Genomic DNA, 7,149 nt, shown 5'->3' with positions numbered 1-7,149 from the left:
ATTCGACATGGGAGGACAAGAATTTTATACAGAAGCATCAAGAACTACTCAAGCGTTTAGGACAACACTTTTTGAAGGAGAGGGGCATGTTAGGCCCCTATACTACTAGTGTAACCCCTTATTGTTATTAGTAAAACCCACTTATTATATTGATGTACCCATCTAGTGCCCATATTGTTACTAATGTGCCCCATAGAAGCCCACTATTGTTATTATTGTGCCCTTACATTATTATTGTTATGTCAGCTCTGATTATGTTATGACCCCTTAGACTCCTATATATAGAAAGGAGGTCTTTTCATTTGTATCATCCAAGAATTGTTCATTTATGTAATGTAAAGGAGGTTGCCCCCTCGAAGAGGCTGAATTCTAAGGTGTTGATCCATCTTTTCTATCTTTTCTTGAGCTGGTTTCATAACATCCAGGCTTCACAACAACTTCGAAATCATATTCTTGGAATAATAAAAGCCATCTGCAAATACACCCCACCATCACAGGCTTACTGACTAGGTACTTTAGCGCCGAGTGATATGTATACATCTTAAAGTCACCTCCTAGCAAGTAGTGTTGATACTTTTGGAGTGCATAAACCATAGCTAGTCCCTTGCGCTTAGTGGTTGAATAGTTCTTCTCAGCTTTGGATAATCTGCAACTTGTGAACACGATAGGATGATCCAAGCCTTCTCCACCATCCTACGTCAGTAGTGCCCCCAATGCTGTACACGACGCTTCAAAATCTACATGGAACTCTTTTTTCCAGTTTGGGAAGACTAGAGTTAGTGCAGTAACCATCTTTTCTTTCAATATATCTAGGCTTTTATTATAGTCATCGTTCCAGTAAAACGTGACATCCTTCTTTAACAATTTTTCCATCAGCATGGTGATCTGGGCATAGCCTTTGATAAACTTTCTATAATATCCCATATGTCCCAGAGTGGCGAGTGGCTGTTTCACACTTCTCGGTGCTTCCAAGTTCAGAATCACTACGATCTTCACGGGGTCTACCATCAACCCTTGTTTAGAAACCACATGCCCCAACAAGTTCCCAAAGGAATGAGGAACATAGACTTCTTAAGGTTGAGCGCAATTTCGTATCTTCGGCAGGCATTGAGCATCAAGCACAAGTTCGCTACATGGCACCTAACCAGCCCAAATACAGTCTAGTCATCAAAATAGACCTTCAAGAACTTATGAATACATTCCATAAATGTCACAACAACCATGTGCGAAAAGATAACAGGGGCATTATTCAATCCAAATGGCATGACAATATATTAAAAGCAACCCCACTCAGTTGTGAATGTTGTCTTGCTCCCATCCTCTAGTGTGATTTTCATCTGGTGGTACCCTGAGAACCCATCAGTGAAAGAATATGCTTCCTAACCTCCTACATTGTCCAACACTTCATTTGTGAAAGGAGTTGGGAATGGATCATGCACACAAGCGTCATTCAATTTCCTAAGATCCACACATATCCTTATCTCATCCTTCTACTTCTTCTCTTGTAATAACATTGGCATTACCCAATCATATTCTTCCACAGGCTCAATGATGCCTGATGCGAGAATTTTTTCTAGTACTACGTGGACCTTCTCCTTGTATTTTGGATTTAAGCAGTAGCGCCTCTGCTTAACTGGCTTTGTGTCGGGCTTTAATGTGATCTTCGTTACTCCTAAATCACTGACTATTCCTTTCAAATCCGTAAACTTGGTCGGGAATAAGTCCTCGTATTTGTGGAGTAATTCAATGACCTTATCCACCATCGTGTCGTCCCAGTAGTCTCCAATCTTCGTGAATTTAGGTTTTGTCTCCGTACCAATGTTTACCTGCTTAGTTTTCACTGGCGCGGATATATCAAGGTTCTCAATCTATGGTTCGTGAACCTCGCGGTGGCTTTCTGTTTCTGGAATGTTAATATTCCGTGGATACTCATCCTCCCCTTCAGCAATTACATTATATAATTCCAGCTCGCGACTCAGCAAAGTATCCCATTTAGGCTGTATCAATTCTACCGGCTCATATGGTATCCTAAGGATGGCTGATTTTACCTCTTGTAGCACTTCATCAATACTGTCCCACCCATTCTTCAAACTGAAGGTCATCATGAACCCTTCACATAGGATATCTCATTCACTTGTTCCATGGTAGAGCTCTGTTTCTATATACCTATTCATTGGTATAACATCTAGGGTATGGCATAACAGGTGCACCCACCTAGGTTGTGGCTTTTCTCCATAGGCTTGCATCCACTTGGCCAGATGCATGCATAGATCATCCTACCCATCATACTTGTATGTTAGTCGGACCCTACGCTTTCCAAATCGTGTGCGCATCATTCTCCTACATTCGTGCCAATCATCAAAGCTTCCTTTGTGCATACCCCATCATCTCGCGGGTGTAGCGCGTAGTACCTAGTCCAAGGCCTGGAAGCATTGCTTTTCCAGAACCTCTCTTTCAAATGCATCCAAGAAGGTATCTACCTCATTTAGACCATCATAAGTAGGCAAATCTCTTACTTTTGTCGACACACAGCCCAGCGACCTTGTCATCATATTACAGTTCAGCGTAGTTACTTCGTGTAACCGATTCTGCCATTGTTCTACTTCTTTGTTGGAATCCAAAGTGCAGGAACTCTCACACTCCCATGTAATCCGCCCATCCATGGTGGGATTCACCCAGTCTTGGTCTTGCGTTGTTATCTTGTAGATGTAGTCTAGATCATCATCACTTTCAGAGTCGCGGACCAGCTCCGTATAGCGCGATCCTTCAGCAGGGTCCAAGGGTATAATTACGTGGAATGACTTATTTTCAAAAATCATCTTTCGCTTCTTCATATTGATTACCCCATTCATGTCAGTGGCCCAGTCAATTCCTAGGAGTGTGGGGTAGGGATTGCTGTCATCAACAATCTCTATCACTTCGAAATCAACCAGCACACTCGCTCCCTCAATATCCACAGTTATTCCCTGCAACCGCCCCATGGGTATTATTTTATTCTGGTTCACAATCCGTAGATGAATTGGACACAGCTGTAGTGCGAGTCTTCCCATTCTCTCCCATGTCTGTTTCGGCAGAACATTCGCATCCGATCCCAAATCCAGGATGAATTGATCCATCTCATATTCTCTGATCTGTGCAGTTAGCCTCATGTCTCGTCCCGTCCTTGTCTTATGCTTTCCAATCTTCCGGACTACACATGGTTCTCTTAGCATGGTCCCAGCACATATGTTGATGAGTTCCTGTAACCCTTTCACAACCTTACTGTCGCATAGTAACTTCATACAAGTTTCCAAGAACGTTGTGAGCATAGATGGGTCCATTTCCGGCTCTGGTTTATCTTTTCTTCCTGAAGTGGAGGCATCAGTGAAGCTCTTCTTAGCTTCCACGAAGGTTTCCCAAGTGCGCTCCAAATCAAACTCCTTGCCTTTGTCATCTCCCGTCGTGATTCCACTTCAGAACACAATGTTCAAATTCGGATCTTCCTTGCACGGCTCAGACCTCATCATCTGCAGGTTCTGAGTCGGGGGAGGTGGTAGCGCTCCTTTGTCGCATATCCTACCTATTAGCATAGGACAATATTCCATCTCATGATCAAACAACGTGCAATACAAACATGATGGGCGCATTGGATTCGTGCAATTGCGGTCATAATGTCTTGGCCATATGCAATTATAGCAAATCAATTGTCGGAGACCTCTTCCAGGTCCTCCTCTGCCTCGGCATCGTCTATGCCCTTGAAATCTTGTTTGCGCCATTCCTACATTTTGTTCAAGGGGTTGTGTTTCAGCCTGAACTCGATAGGTGGGAGTTCTATCCATCATCAACTCATACCTTCTGCAAGTGCACTCATCATGTCCCACCAACCTACAAAATTTGCAGAACAACTATTGCGAGTTTTGCATATATTTTTGTAACAAGTGACAATTGTCCATGGCATGTTTTCCAGCTATTTGACAGATCACACAAGACAAAGTAGGCACCACGCTAGTTCTTTCTTAAGCTTCCAGCCTTAAAGGCATCGGTCCTCCTCCTATGAGGTAATTTGTAAAAATTGGGCAGTGGTCTTTATCATGACCCTGACTCCTGCATATCACACACCACACTTCTTCGCACACTTTTGCTTGAGTCATTATCTTCTGCTGCGACAACACACTTCTTAAATGTGGTAGTAGCAAAGTCACAAACCACTCGCGATGATGTCCATCCGTCAGATTCATATTGGCTTCGCGAATTGCACATTTCAACCTTTGATCCAGCTCCCAAGGAGTCTCACCTGGTAGCATCGTAATCTCTTTAAATCTAAATATCGACTGCACTTCAAATTTAGGCCTGCTAAATTCTCTATTTAGCACTACTTGGATATCCGCGACTCTCACATTCAGGTTATTGTTGGAGTACTTAATATACTAGGTCAGCGCACGATCCTGTATGGCACTAACTAGTATCACTTTCTTTATGTGATCATCTGTAACACCTTGTGCTTCCCATACAACCTTACAACGAACAAGAATTGGTCTGGATCCTCATTTCCCAAACCTTTGAACACAGGAAACTTTATTGTGCTTGCCATATTGAATCACGGTGGTGGTGGAGTTGGTATGGGTGAAGATGGAGGTGATGGCAGTGAAGTCGATGGTGGTGTGTGTGGTGGTATTCACAGAATTCTTTGCCTTATCAGATCATGGAACTTCACGGAGAGACCTTCGCGAGCTCTTCCTTGTCTCCTCGTGGAGGTGAAATCAAGGGGCTATTTTCTGGACCCTTATTTCCTTCGTTCCTGTAAATGTTTCCACTTTGAATAGCCCCGAACATCAAGGTAACTGCATAACCCTCTTTTTTCACAATAACATTTTAATCCAAGTATTCAAAGACTTTATGTACTTACCTCGTGGTCCTTTGAGAAAGCGTTGCTCTTCCTCAATGTAGCTGACTAAGGTCCAAACTTAGCAATGAATCCTCCTATAATCTGATCGAGTAAATGACCAACAGCACACGTGATCTTATCCTCAGATGCTTCCAATCTTCGCACTAGCTCTGGGGTCCACACAATAGGACCGTTAAGTTTCCACCTACCTTGGTTGTCTACTAGCTTCGCGATCCACTCGTATAGCTCAGTAGGGAAGGACACGAAAAAAATTTCATGGATCTCTGTATACAGGTAGCTGTCTAGCCACTCTTCTTTTGACAGTCACGGGTTTTTGTTCTCCTGTGCCGCGAATTCATGAATTCTTCTATCCAAATAGCCTTCAAGTTCTTTCTTAGTTGGATTCCAATAATACAACATCAGACATCGCTATGCAGATTTCGGTCCCAACAAGAGAACCATTTTTTGGCTTATGGGGGCCTAACCTAGGTTTAGAGTTATTTAGCCAAACAAATCCCTACACTACTGGCCCTTTTGGCATCAGCCCATGCAGCGCAGACTGAAATCTCACCCGAACAAATATGGGGGGATGTTGGAAACAAGTTTCCACACCCTTGAGATGTCTATGATGTTGATTTAGTCTAACTAGACCTACCTTCACGCAGGTCTCTTCGCGCACTATTCCAACCTTTAGTACCTTCATGTTTTGTAACAATTGTCTTTCACGTAGCCCTAACCAAGGGCTGAGATGCTTTCGCGTTGCTATGGCAGTGAACTGCACTATTTCCCCAAACTACACCACGTATCTTACTTATCTTCTTAACAGATATTAGTTAACTTTGCATAAACATATATTCTATCTTGCATTCACTTAATCAATATAATTATACACATTTGCTCATCATATAAGTATTAGAAGTGAATTTCATACCCAAGATAACAGATGCATAAAACAGGAAATAAATACACATAAATGATAGGAAACTTCTCTTTATTAATACTTCCAACTGTTATAGACTCGACTCGCCCTGCGCACTCAGCTGTAGGGGTTCGCACACTCAGCTGTGGACTAATAGGCCTTTGAGCACTTAGCTATAAAGCCTTCTCCTACTCTACGACCCAAAACTATATTTTAAACTTCAAATCTATCTCGCACAAATCATATGTTCTTCATTTTCATTATGCTATATAACTACTTAGAGCCTCGCTCTATTTATACAATCCCATGGCTCGCGGACCATGGGTAGATCTCTACAGCTGACATTACAATAACAAAATTAAGGGTAGACAACCCTATGACTCTGTAACAAACTACGCGCTCTGCACCCACAAAATGCAGAGTCTTTACATTGGAATTACAATTTTTGACCAAAATCTAGGCTCTAAGCCCCAAAACTCCCTTGGGGGATCCCGCACCCAACAATGGGAAAATCACTAAGTGGTTACATCCCTCCAAGTCTTGATAATTGTACTTGGCTATGGTGTAGAGCCTCATGAACGCTTCATTTTGATACTCTCCCTTACCAATTTTTCCTCTCCTTGACCACCATCATCAACTCAAAAGGCTTCAAACTACAAATATTTTAGCATGGTAAGGTATTTAATTGTCTTATCTTGCATATTTAATAATGTTCCTTATTATTGAATTATTGTTTGTATTAGCTACTGAATTCATCTGATTCTGCAACTAATCTATGTTTCTGTAGCCAACTCCAAGGTTTATCAGGATCTAAGGTGCCAACTAAGAAGAAAAAGATATGGACAGGTGGAGATTGGTTCCTTCAACAATTCCCTCCTATCCATCTGAACTAGATCATCAAAGGATTGTATGATTGCATGGTCAAAGTATTGGGTCCCTATAATACTAGTGATTACCCCATTACTATTGTAGTTATGCCCCTTATTTATATTTTTGTGCCCCTATTACCCCCATGTTGTTATTTCTGTGCCCCATAGAATCCCTCTATTGTTATTTTTGTGGCTTTATATTATTATTGTTAGGTCGGCTGGATTATATTGTGACTCCTTAGACTCCTATATATAGAAAGGAGGTTTTGTCATTTGTATCATCAAAGAATTATTCATTTATGTAATGTAAAGGAGGTTTCCCCCTCGAAGAGGCTGAATTATAAGGTGTTGATCTATCTTTTCTATCTTTTCTTGAGCTGGTTTCATAACATTTGGTATCAGAGCTTTGGATTCTAGGGTTTCGCTGCTCCAAACAGGTCATCGTGGAATTTTCGCTATAACGTTTTTTCTGTGACGTTTCAGAAGTCGCAAAAAGA

Source organism: Pinus tabuliformis, chromosome 3_1 (assembly GCF_031772625.1).
Source record: "Pinus tabuliformis cultivar Carrire ecotype Pingquan chromosome 3_1, CPIR1, whole genome shotgun sequence".
NCBI lineage: Eukaryota > Viridiplantae > Streptophyta > Pinopsida > Pinales > Pinaceae > Pinus > Pinus tabuliformis.
The sequence above is the reverse complement of the archived record's forward strand: the minus strand, read 5'-3'. Positions refer to the sequence as shown.